Consider the following 14,202-nt stretch of genomic DNA (forward strand, 5'->3'; position numbering starts at 1 on the left):
CCCGCCGTACCCAGAATTTCCATACATACAGAACATACGGAAGAACAGAAGATATATACCAAAAGTATATGCTCCGGATCGAAGGAGCTCTTCAAACAGCAGAGTCAGAAACCTACGCTGGCGGCGTATCACCTGGTGCGTCTGTACCTGCGGGCATGTAGCGCAGCCCCCGAAGAACCGGGGGTCAGTACAAAAATGTACCGAGTATGTAAAGCAGAAATATATCAAACAAAATCATGATCTGGACCGGAAGCACAAAAATATAATAGACAGGCTCATAAGCCGGACAGACAGAGTCATAGTCCCGACAGACGGACAGAATCATGGTCCAGACAGACAAAATCAGAATCCCTACGGACATACAGAATCATAACCAGTCGGACAGATAATCCGGACGGACAGACAGAATCATAACCAGTCGGACAGATGGTCCGGACGGACAGACAGAATCATAACCAATCGGACAGATGATCCGGACGGACAGACAGAATCATAACCAGTCGGACAGATGATCCGGACGGACAGACAGAATCATAACCAGTCGGACAGATGGTCCGGACGGACAGACAAAATCATAACCAGTCGGACAGATGGTCCGGACGGACAGACAGAATCATAACCAGTCGGACAGATGATCCGGACGGACAGACAGAAGCGTAAATCATACAGACAGACAGAATCACACATAGGGTACAGGAACGTGGTCGCCACTCCTACCATTGGCACCACAATACGTCAGATATCAGAAATTCTTCTCCGATCTCCGTCACACATCATAACATAACCACGGTACCCGGGGGCGGACAGATAACACAGCACCCCGAGCCCGGACACATCATACTTCATAATATATCCTCGGTAACCGGGGACGGACATATACCACAGTACCCCGAAACCGGACACATCATACTTCGAATTTCACATATGGGGCTCGGCGGCCCATCCGCACGATATACATACCGGCCCGAGATCCGGTGAAAGGAATCATAGCACATGCACGAACTGATTAATGAAAAACCACATACGTACAAATCGTCGTACAGATTCAACGGAACAGAAATAGGCCAACTGGCAGATCGAATCAAAGTATTCAGATAGTTTTCAAACTACGCACCTACACGTCACGTGGGGAGGCACGACAGATCATAACCCGAACCAGATTTTCAGATATCAAAACCATATGGTGAGATTTATATAAAAACAGTCATATTATGTTCAAAATGATAGTTCAGATGTTGCCTGTGAAAAACGAACGGAAATGAGGCAATTTAGATCATTCACGGGGTATCGGGGCTCCGTGGTCCCACCTCGGACCAACTCGAGGCAAGATACATAAATTACTGATAAAAGACCTTATGAGGTCATCCATAATCATTCGGAAGTATTCCGACTCCGTTTAGGATGGTTTCGTACAAAAGCATACTTTAAAGATATTTTATAAAGACATGGTTTCAATCTTACTGAAGGAATTGGAGCAGATTTCCATATCGAATTCCGAGGAACGGAGTCGTATTTAAGGCTCGCGGCCGAGCCTATTATGTTCAGAACATGCCTAAGAATGAAGGGAAAGACTTTACATACCTAAGCTGCGTCTTACGCTTGTCCAAATTCAATTCCCGTTTCGCTCAAAATCTACAAATGGTCACATTTACCATTTGTCAATAGTAAGACTTTTAGCATTCTTTAATTCACTATTTGTCTACAGAAATTTGGGCAGCATCTCCCCTGCTTATATGCCTAGCCCGAATTTTTAATTCAGCAGTCAACAACACAACAATAATACCAACATCAATAATATCCTTTTTTCATATCAACATATTCCATAAAACAGCCCACACGCTGTTTTCCAACTTTCCTAACTAATTAACTCAGTATACAATTATTTAATCGCGTCTTCTTCGTAAATAAACTAGTATTAACACAAATAGGAAGAGATTCATACCTTTCTCCTTTTAATATTGTTGTATCTTCCCTTTTTCACCTTATTTTTATGCCACAACACACCGCCATACGATTCTGCAGTGAAAATTATACGCTATCCGAACTGAAATTGGGAAATTATACCTGGTTTGGGCTAAAATTTGGTGGTGGAAAGTTGGGAAATTTTCTGGGATTTTTGGGGTGGTGTTCGTGGTTTTGGACTGAAAATGAGGGGGTCTCCCCCTCTTTATAATTGTTTTGGAAGCTGCCAGAAGCATCTAGAAAAGTGCTCATCGCGATCGCGCTGCCTTCTGGCGCGATCGCGTAGAGTAAATGATTTCCTTCTGCGCGTTCGCGCCCCTCTGGGCGCGTTCGCGCAGGGTTAAAATTTCTGACTGGATGTTCGTTCAGTAAAACGGTCATAACTTTTGATCCCGATATCGTATGAGGGCCCACGACCTATGGATGGAAAGATAATTCAATTATCTACAACTTTTATTTCTGAGCGTTTTCCCAAATTCCAAACTTATAATACCGTTTGTACCCCTGGAAGTCAGATCATCCGAAAATGCTTCCTTAAATTGTCCTTTTGGAGGGCTTCCACTTTGATTTGGCCCAAGGGTCCTTCTTGAGTTGTGTTTAACTTCACATATGTGATTCATATAATTTGTCACATGTCCCAAAAAAATCTTGACGTGTGGGCCCCACCTCAGCTTACAAATAATTCGACGTTCGAAAATGCAGGATATAACAAGCACGTTCTTCCAAACTAGAATAATGAGTAAAAACTCTTCTAAACTCATCATCAATAGCGAGATCGGCTTCAGCTAAAGATGGTTGAACTCCCTCTTCAATTTCTAAAAATGTATAAATTTGACTAACCAAATTTTTAGTAAAAGACAGTTTTAAACAAGGATTTAAAAGGGAACCCAATATAAATAAAGTTGGGATGGGAAAAAAATACTTCTTAAATTTGATTATCATTTCAAAAATAGTCACTTGATAATCGGGTTTATATTTATACTCTTGTAAAATTCTAGCTATTTCCGCTAAGTAGGCTAAAATTCCGGTTACCGTGGGATAGAATTGTCTAGAAAAAGCAAGAGTTGCATTATAAAAAATTTCTAAGAGGTCAACACATTCTTTAACATCTTCCCAATGCGCATAATTTAATCAATCGTCACTATCAGTATTATATTTGTTGTGAACTTGTTGTATGAGAATCCTATACTCATATGCTTGTTGTAGCATAATGTAAGTGTAGTTCCACCTAGTCTCAATTTCTACTTGAATTTTCTTAGGTCTAAGGTTATTTTCCACACAAGCATTCTTAAAATCTCTAATTCTTCCCCTATTAGCATTACAAAAAAGAAACGCAGCCGCATCTCTAACTTTTTGAACAGAATCATCAAAATGCGCAAGACCATCTTTAACAATTAAATTTAAAATGTGACAACTACATCTTACATGAAAAATATTTCTTAGCGGAGGGTTTAGTTCTCTTTTTATAAGACCTATCGCCTTTGTATTATTAGAAGCATTATCTAAAGCAATACAAAGTGTTTTTCTATAAATGTTAAAAAATCTCATAATAGTAGACATTGAATCGGCTAAAATTTTTCCATCGTGACGACCTTTTCCTTCGTTATATAAAAAAGTTATAATTCTTTTTTGCATAACCCAGTTGTCATCAACCCAATGACATGTAATAGCAAAAAAATCTAAATGGTTAATACTAAGACCCAAATCAGCGGTAAGACAAACATTACAATTTAAAGAATTAAATACATGGCGCAAATAAAATCTATATTTTTTAAACAAATCTATAACATCGGCTCTACAAGTACTTCTAGGAATACCCTCAAATAACGGATTATAACAACGTTGAATGTAAGTAACAAACTCCAAACCTGAGGGAAAGGAAAATGGTAGACAATCATAAGCTACCATTTTAACTATTTCTACGCGTTCTTTTTTCTTGTCATACTTAAAATTTCTACCGGTTCGTGGGTCTATCGTCATTTGAATCCCCCCCCACATTTGAACCTGTTTGCTCTCCCCAAATATCCATATGTTTGGTTCTCATATGAGCATTTAGTGTACCCGTTCCACCATCCTTACCAGTTCCTTGCTTAAAACTAAATACTTGTCTACATATGTTACATGTAGCTGATTGGTTTTCCCTATTCTTAGTCATAAATTTCCAAACTTTAGCTGTTGGCTTACGAGTTCTAGGCGATTTGTCTTGTGTATGTGATTGTGCAGGACATGTATCTCATATGGGATTTTCGGGGGGTTGTGTTTCATCATCATCATCTAAGTCTTCATCAAAAGTGTCGGTAAAATGTTGTTGCATTGCCTCATGACCTAAAAGTGGATTATACCAACATCAATACCTAAATTAGGTGTTTCTTCCACAAAGGTTTCCTCATTAAGCGCACCCCTAACAATACGACTACTATTACCGACACCACGTCTTAATCTCTTAGACATTATTAAATAGAATTAATTTAAATCACAAGAAAATAAATTACAACAAATTAAATTGCGGAAATTAAATTGCGAAAAATAAATTGCTATAATTAAATTGCGAAAAATAAAGATAGAGTTGGAACGAAGGTACCAAATTGCCGGATTAATTTCCAACAAAGTGAAGGCGGCTAGAATTGCAAATCCACCAAAGCTACTTCGGATTGTTGCAAAATCACCAACTCCACCAACAATATTATAATTGCAAAATTAATAATTGAAAGTTGAAACTATAATAAGACTTTGTGGCTAATTATTGCAAAGTAACTATAATTGAGAGATTGAAATTTGAGAGAAAGATGAAGAAGAGTGAATTGGTGTGAATTAAAATGAAAATGAAGAAGGGTTTATATAGGGGTGGGGATGGGTTAAAGTGTTAAAAAAAAAATTTGGGGGCCAAAAATTAACAAAATGACCGTTTGGCAACGACCATTTTTGCAAATGGACCGTTGCCAACGGTCCATTAACGGACACTGTGCGGCGGCCCAACGACTCTTTTTTTTTTTTTTTTTTTTTTTTTAAATTTTCACTGGTTAAACCGGTCCGGTTCCGTTTTCCAAAATATCGGAACCGGACCGGTAATAAACAACACGATTAACCGGAACCGGTTCTACCGGTTCCGATTTAACCAGTCCGGTTACCGGTTTTAACCGGTTAAACCGAACCGGTTAATAGGTTTACTAATTTAGAGTTGATGTAGGAGAACTAATTTTTCAAAAACTTTATAAATTAAACGGTTTTGGCTTTGCATGGTTTCTAAACAAAAACTAAGCTGTTTGGCTTAAACAGATAATGTTTATTTTTTGGATATCTGAAAATTAGACCAAAATGTTTCATGGAAAACCAAAGATAAGTTTCACAAAATTTAATATAAAATATCCGAAGAAAGCTTCTTCTTTTTTCTAGCTAGGAGTCTAGGACTATTACAAACACATTTTTTCCCTCTCAAAAACCTTCTTGAAATATTAAATTAAAAACAAAATTCAAACTCCACGTAAAAAGTGAGATCTAAGTCAAGTTGTGACGGCGGGGTACTAATATATACTGTTGTAGAAGCACGCCAGTTTTGTTCACATAATAAAGCTTGTGCTTTTTGCTTTCCTGATCCTGCGTGTATCGTCCAAGTTGCATGTCACCACTAATTATTTCGCATTAATTCCACCGTCTATTTATATTCTCTCAAGTGGGGCACTGCGTGCTGTTCAATCATAAGATCTACACGTCAATATCAGTGAGGTTCCACCGCACTCCACCTCTTTTACAACGTAGATTATCTACAAACTCCTTTTTGACTAAAAAAAGCTAAGAGGCCGTTTGGTTTAGCTTAAAAAAGTAGGTTTTAAATTGATTTGACCAAAAAATAGCTTATAAGTAAAAAAAAAATAAGTTGGGTCACTCAAAGTTTTTTTTTTTTTTTTTTTTTTTTGGCTTATTCTAAGAACTTTTTTTAGCTTATAAGCTGGTTCGCCAAACACCTAAAAAATCAAAAACAGCTTATAAGCTGGTTTGACCACTTATAAGCTAGTCCAAGCGGGCTCTAACACTGCTACCAAAAAAAAAAAAAAAAGACGAAAGTCCCTTACGAATGATAAAATGTCATATTTTGTTGAAGTTGTCATGCAATAAACAATAGTAGTATATATTTTGGACATTTGCGTGAAGGTATGACCATGGTGTATTGGGCTAAATTTGTATAATACAGCTGGACCAATGTCATTATGACACATGGCAAAATGGATAAGTCAAGAATGAGTCAGCACACACCTTCACCGGAGGTGACTTCATTGTACCATAGATACCGCTAAGATCAAAAGACCATTGGAATAGGTCCGGAGGAGAGCTCAACGGATTATCGTTACAAATCAAGCTTAACGTTATCTGTGTGGTGTTATTAGACTTAATGGCCCTCTTTATTGCTTGTTATTTGTTACACCTCGGAAAATTTCATGTCGTCGTGTGGTAGATAGACTAACGCAGGGTAAGAAGTATATGATGTCCCTACAAGTAAGAAGTAGTACTTAACGGTTCTAATTAAGATTCCAAAGACATTTGAGGTAAGAGAAGAAAGTTCATTGAAGAATGTAAGGTATAAGTTGTGTTTTGGAAGGGTTTTGCAAAATACCAAACTAATGTTGACTTAATGATGCCTTGAGGAAGAGTTATGACGCCCCTTAGGTTGTTAATGAAGTGTTAAACAAGTGCTAAGAAGGTTCCATAAAAATTGGAGATCAAACCATATGACGAGAACAAGTTCGGAGAGAAGGTGGATTATACGACCATTTATACGGATGGTCCGTATAACCGTCACAGTGAGGGGAGATCACTGGGAGTATTATACGGTTACTTATACGGACCGTATAAAATTATACGGACCGTATAAGGTACCGTATAAGAGTTACAGAAAGGATAATTGTTGGTGCAGTTTCACGGTCACTTATACGGACCGTATAAGTTTATACGGACCGTATAAGTGTCCGTATATTCCGTGATGGGTCAGATTTTCCCAATTATAAATATAAGACCCCAAGTTATTATTTTCATTACTCCACTTCCTCCACTTCTCTCTAAACTTCTAGAATATTCCACACACTTCATTTACACAAATTTAAGGGAAATCAAAGATAAAATACCAAACACTAGTAGAATCAAGTGCAAGAATGCTAACTAGGGTTGATGGAAGCTAGAAATCTCTTTGGAATTGAGGCTAGGGTTTTCTCCATCCAAAACCTATTCCTTCCAATCAAAGGTGAGTTTTATGTTCATTTCATGCTATTATGAGTATTGAGTGGTTGAAAAACTTGGATTATGGAAGAAAGTAGAAAATGGTTACAAATATGAGAATAGTGGTATTCGTGAATAGTAGTTTGACATGAATCATGATTCTTGACGTGTTATGAGCATAATCTTGTTATAAATGCTATTAGGAATATTGGAGAAGCATTATATGAGGAGGAACGTGGTGTTATATTATAGCTATGGTTATGAATGACTTTGAGAATTGAATAATGACTAACTTAACAAAGTTTATTGATTATGGTATTGTAGTGTTGTTATTGATGTTTGGGAGTTGTTATATTATATGGAGAAAGTTGTAGAAACAAAGGAGATGCTGCCCAATTTTCATTAGCTTTAGCTTAAGCTTAAGCTTAAGTAAGTTTCAGGTTATCTAATCTTAGTACGAATTCTCTTGAATGTAAAATCGTCGGCTTCGAAGGGAACCATCTAGTCGATAGAGTTAAGGAGACAAAGAGGTATGTAAGGCTAGTCCCTTCTTCTCTAAGGCATGATTCCTACAACATGACTTCCTTTAGCTTTCCATAATTCTTTTATATTCCGAAAACTATGAGTCTATGATTATTAAGAGCTTCTCATGAAGTAAAGATAAGAGATGCATTGTGAATATGACCATGATGATGTTGAGTCTAAGTCCAGAGATTCTGAGGCTTATGATATGATATCTTTATGAAGCTAACGATTCCATGATGTTATTCATTGTTGCTTGACTCACATTATGATGCTAGTTCCTTCAAGGTGAGGCATGATGATCATGACTACTCCATAATGGAATCGGGGGTTCTCGACCTTACGTCACCCCGATCGAGTTATAGTTTGTACTTGAGTTCTAATGCATGCTTTATGATAAGTATAAGATGATGAGATTACACCGTGCCTATATGGCTAGGCAGACACTGCTAAGGCGGGCGGCATATATACCATGTCTAGATGGCTTGGGCAGACACCACTAGTGGGCGGCATGAGATGGTTACCCCGGACGCGGGAGGCCTGGACGCGGGCTAATGATGATCACACCGTACTAATTTGGTCGGGCATCTTATATATGCATACTTGATATGATGTTGTTTATGATGTAAGTTAGCATGCATTATTCCGTCTTAAGTGACATTCAGTTACAAGTTGTTTCCTCACTTGATGTTTCCTTATCACTTCGATATGTTATTATTGTTCATGCCTTACATACTCAGTACATTATTCATACTGAAGTCCTTTCTTTTTGGAGGCTGTGTTCATGCCCACAGGTAGACAGGGAGCTGGCCCAGATTCCTAGGAGCTACTCAACAGATTTACAGGAGCACTCCACTATTCCGGAGGTGCCATTTTTGATACATAATTTTGTGTATATATTGGGCACGACGGGGTCCTATCCCGTCCTTATGTCTCAGTACTATTGTATAGGCTCGTAGATACGGATGTGTGGGTAATAGTTGTCTCATGGATACATCAGTGTATATTCTTGTATATCATTTTTGCAGTCGTGAGGGCTTATGTAAATTTATGTATTGCCTTGGAGATTATATGTGTCTGGGATGAGTATAATGACTAGCATAATGAGCGGTGCTCGGCAGTCAGTTCCGGGTACCCGTCATGGCCCCTTAGTCGGGTCGTGACATTATTATTGCGTAGTTAATGCTCATTATTGGCAGGGGCGCAATATATGGAATATGTGCCCCTAACTCTTAATATAAATAGGGATTGACATTCCCATTGTAAGACGTGACATTCAAGTGCAATACACAACATACAACATACAATCGTTCTATTTTAAGTTCTTCCTTGATTTATTACGTCCCCGATCACAAGCTTTACCGGAGGAGTTAACATCTATTCTAACAAGGCTCAGGCTATTTCTTAACTTTTCTTTGTTTGCATTTCATTTTATGTCAACTTTACTTGCATATTACGTTACTTTACTGGTTATTTTGATCCACGTGTCCTTGACTACAAACACAAATTAAACTAAACCATTTCCCAGGTAAACAGTTTGGCGCCTTCGGTGGGGCCAGGACAGTTGTGGTTGTCACTGTGACCATTTTTTGTCTTAACAATTTTTCTTAAGTTACATGTTTTGCTTAAGTATTCGTTTCAGGTATGACAGGGGAAAACGACAACGCGAACACTGGAAGACAGTTAGGCAACACTCGAGGGTCTGGACTGTTTTCCCCTTTACGTACCTCTAGGAGGTTTGCAGCCCCTGAATACAGGTGAGGAGGCAATAGGAGAAGAACAGGATCGCCGCACTATCGAGGACGAAGTTCCCACTGATGAAACTCCTAGGGAGTCAATGCAGATCCTGAGAGAACAAAGTCATATGATGAGGACCGAACTAGAACAGTTGAGGCAGATCGTCGCATCTCTCACGCCTGTTCCTCAGACTAGAGTTGCACCTCCCGGCGTCACCTCCACGACTCTGTTACACCTCGTAGTTTCTTATGTTGAGATTCGAGCTACCTTTCAGGAGTTATATGAGATTATATGTGTTTATCTTATGGTTATGAGGGTTTAAGTTCATATAATAAGCTATCGAAAGATTGGAGGACAAGTGATTTAAGGAAATTAAGTTTGTTGGAACTTTGGAGAAAATATGAAGGGCAATTTTGGCCCAACTTAGAGGAAGAATATCTTTTAGTATATGTGAAGTTTTGAAGCAAAGCAAAAGCCTAAAGTGAAGTTCATGAAGTGTAGTTTCTAACACAACAAACAACACGCGTCGATCCGACGTCATAATAGAGAATTATGAGCATTTTAAGATGGGCTGTCAGAGCAGGGAATTAACCCTAAGCGAACGTGCTAGAAGGTGGCACGAACGTGCAGAGGAGAACCCAGCAACTCAGCGCAAACGCGCCACAAGGCAACACGATCGCGCTGAGCAATTTTTGAGTCGGTGCTAACCGACTCTAGCCAAGTATAAAAAGGGTTTTACCCCCTTATTTTCATACCAAACATCCCTCTAAAGTTCCCCAATATTCTGGAACTCTTCCCCAACTTTCATTCACTAAATTTTACCGCGAATTAAGTGAAATCTCCGGATTTAGGTCTAGACAGCGTATAGTTGTGATTATAAAATCGTATTGCGGCGAAACTTGGCTTGGATTCAAGGTGATAATTGAAGATATTGCTGTTCTAGTGGGTGAAAGGTATGAATCTTTCCTTATTAATATTGAATTAAGCTTAGTTACGAAGGAAAAGTTATTAAATGATCGTATAATGAATTTATGGGTTGAGGAATTGGAAAACATTGTGTGGCATATTTTATGGAATATATTGGTATTGATAATATTGTTGTTGATGTTGTTATTGTTGTTATTGTTGTTGGTTGCTGGATTGTGATTTCGGGCTAGGCATATAAACAGGGGAGATGCTGCCCGAATTTCGGCAGATTCTAAAAGGATTTTAATTAAAAGCTTGAGACAGGTGTATGATGGTGAGCCTAACAATAGTATGGATGGTTTTATATGTAGATTATGAAACTACAAACGATCTTAAGTAGATTTCAAGCCAGAAGGTAGGTTGGAAAGTCGGAAAGTAAGCTTCCAGGTATGTTAAGGCTAAACCCCCTTCTTTCTTAAGACATGGTCGCTTTTTTGTGAACCTATATTTGATATCCTCAATACCTCTATTTCTACAATACCAAAGCTTACAGTTCCCGATGTTCCTGTGATATCATTGAGCTTGTTTAATGGCTATTGATGTTATTCATTGATGTTGATCTTACCTTATGATTTTGTTCCTTCAAGGTGAGATGTGTTCATGATGATAGTTCACTAATAATAATCCAACGAGTTTAGGAACAGGTTCTTAAGGAATGTTTTATAGGACATGAATAGAGTGCTAGTAGAGGACCCCTAATGAGGTATTTAATGTTCGAAGAAAGGTTTGTGTTGTATTTAAGGACTTGGTTAATGTTTAGTCAAGCGGGAAGAAGTACTAATGGCCTGAGCCGTGCTTATAAGTCTTATGTGATTATGTAGATACTATAGTTTATGTGATGACTATGAGAACTCCATAGAGATTACTTGTAGAAGTTGATTATGATGTCGATTATGATTACCACTGGTCTACGACTAGTCGGGCAGATGTTACTATCGGGCTACGGCCGGTTGGGCAGATATGTGTTTACCACAGGTCTACGACCAGTTGGGCAACTATGTATTTACCACCATGCTACGACTGGTTGGGCAGTTATTACTACCGAGCTACGACCTGTCGGGAAGTTAACACTGATCAGTCGGGCAATTGCACTCTACCGTCGGGCGATAATCGGACGGACAATTACCACCGTGCTATGGCCGGTCAGGAAGTTACTGCTAATCAGTTGGGCAGTTAGCACCAGGACGGTAAGTAAGTTAGAGACACAGTATTGTACATAGATGTAGTTAAAGATATGAGAGTATGGAGATATATATATATATATATATATATATATATATATATATATATATATATATATATATATATATATATATATATGCTAGATTCTTATAAGTAAGTCAGAAATGCCCAGTTGATGCTTGTCTTATTCTCTGCAGTACATATTTATTATATTACATTTCCGCCTTACATACTTGGTACATTATTCGTACTAACGTCCTTTCTTGTGGATGCAACATTTATGCCCAAAGGTGTAGATAGATGGGACGAGGTACTAGTTTTGATTGGTGGACTCCACTTCTTCCTGGAGCATTGCCGAGTCTGCGTTGTATATGTATTTTGTGTTAAGGGTATGTCGGGGGCCCTGTCCCGACTTATGTACAACTCAGTTGTGTTTTGTTAGTGGATATGTTGACGTCGCAGGCCCATTGTATATATACGTATGCATGATATTATATACATAGTTGGCCTTATTTTGCCATTGAGACATAGAGAATGCGAGTTATCAGTTGGTTCGCTCGATTTCCGTAAGATGTCGGGTGCCAATCACGCCTTACCAAGGTTAGGGTGTGACAGACTCCTTGTTATGTCCCGCGTTTTCGTATAATTGGAAATCGAGAAATAATTACGACTTGTGTGTTATAAGGACATAATTTGATTTTAGTGAATATGATTATGTTGGTTATGGAATTATTAATGTTAAGACCTCGGGAAAGGCCGAGGATAAATTTGGAAATTCGGAAATTAGCTTCGGGAATTATAAAACGGGACTTTAGCTAATTGGGCCAAGGAAATTGATGACCCAAAGTTGAAGCCCAAATATTGAAGGGGGCCGGCCATGTCTAATGGCCCAAGCCACATTAAAAGGGTCATGTGTTATGCACATGACCCCTTTAAAAGGATATATACTATGTATGCCTAACCATTATCTAGAAAATTAGAACAAAAAATCAAGAACACACAAAAAGGGGCTCTCGGCCGTGAGCTAGAAAGGAGGAGAGAAAAAATTATTTCAAGCTTGTTGTTGATCCAAAAATCTGAATTTTTACATAATTGGGAAGTACTCAAGGCCCGCTTCAACGGGGTATAATTAGTTTGGCGCAAGAACGACGTTTGCGACAAGTCGGGGTTTCAAGGAAAGGTAAGAATTTTGCCCCTTTTATGTTATAGAATTGATGTGAATATGTTAAGGATTGGAAGTAGATGGAGATCCCGTAATTTTGATGTAAATAGAAAGTCGTGGGTGTGTGTGTATAGTGTGTATTGGCCGTGAGCCATAGAGAGGAAAATTGATGTGAATTGATCTTGGTTAAGTTGGTATAATGTGTTGTTGTGACCCTTATGTCGTAAATGATTAATTGATGAATGGAATTGGCGTTGAAAAGTGATTTTGGATACTATCGGAAAGTGTATACCTTCGGTATCATTATGTATATCATTGTATATTTAAGGTGCTAGAGACTTTAGATATGAATCTATAATGATGCTAATGAATTCGGAATGAAACGACGTTAGTTAGAATGTTCGTCGTGAATTTTGATGTTTTGAAGGATTATGGAAAATAATGGATTTTTGGTGCAATTTCGTGTATGGCTTGAATTGTAGTTAGGATGTGATTGTATAAGTTTGAATGTGGAAATGAATGCAATTATGTAGATGTAGAATTGGAGTTTTGAAAGTTTGAATGAAAGTTGCCAACTTAGATAACAAAGTAAAATTTTGAAGCTAGAATGGTTTGATTGTTGTTTGTGTTGTTTGTTGACGTGTGGGCTGTTGTGATTGATGTATTTTGAGCCGAGCTAAGCCTCGGGGACGTTAGATTTATAGGGGAAATACTGCCGAAATTTCGGTAGGCAAAATTGGAGTTAAAGGCATTTTTAAGCCTAAGAATCTCAATTGGTAACTTTGACCATTTGCAGATTTTTGACGAAACGGGACTGGACTTTCGGGAGAGCTTACGACGTCTGTGAGGTATGTAAAGCTTCCCACTCCTTCATTTGGCATATCCTAGTATGTTAGTCGAATAGGAGACCTTCCGGAGCATTTCTGTTCCTCGAAACCCGATCCACAGAAAAGTTACTATTCATTCAATTCAATTGAAGCCTAAGGGCTCTATTTTGGCTAGAATGCCACCATTCGTCCGAAACCTATCGAAATGTGGTCGGGTAACCTAGAAATGATTATGTATGACCCCTGGCACATAAATGTTCGTAAAAATATGTTCGCCACCTCACTTTGACTCGAGGTGGGCCCGCTAACCCCGAGACGCCCTAGTTGTCTTATTGGGCTGTCCTTTTGAATGACGTTTGGAATAGCACTTTCGATGTTGGAATTCCCGTCTATGGGATATGTTTCGACAATTACGATATGGTAAGCTACGTTCTGAGCTACACATATTATTTTGGAAAAGTTTTGATAAATGAAACTTTATATCGGCTAAGTATCCGATTATTTTGTACTATGAAATGACTTATGAGACTACTAGGTTTTGAAAGGCTATTTTGAAATATGGATTGCATTGGTTTGCTCACGACTCCGCTCGTGCCTTATTATGACTTCGTTCACCGGTTCCCGGGCCGGTTTTGA

The sequence above is a fragment of the Lycium barbarum genome, chromosome 5 (genome assembly GCF_019175385.1).
Source record: "Lycium barbarum isolate Lr01 chromosome 5, ASM1917538v2, whole genome shotgun sequence".
Taxonomy (NCBI): Eukaryota; Viridiplantae; Streptophyta; class Magnoliopsida; order Solanales; family Solanaceae; genus Lycium; species Lycium barbarum.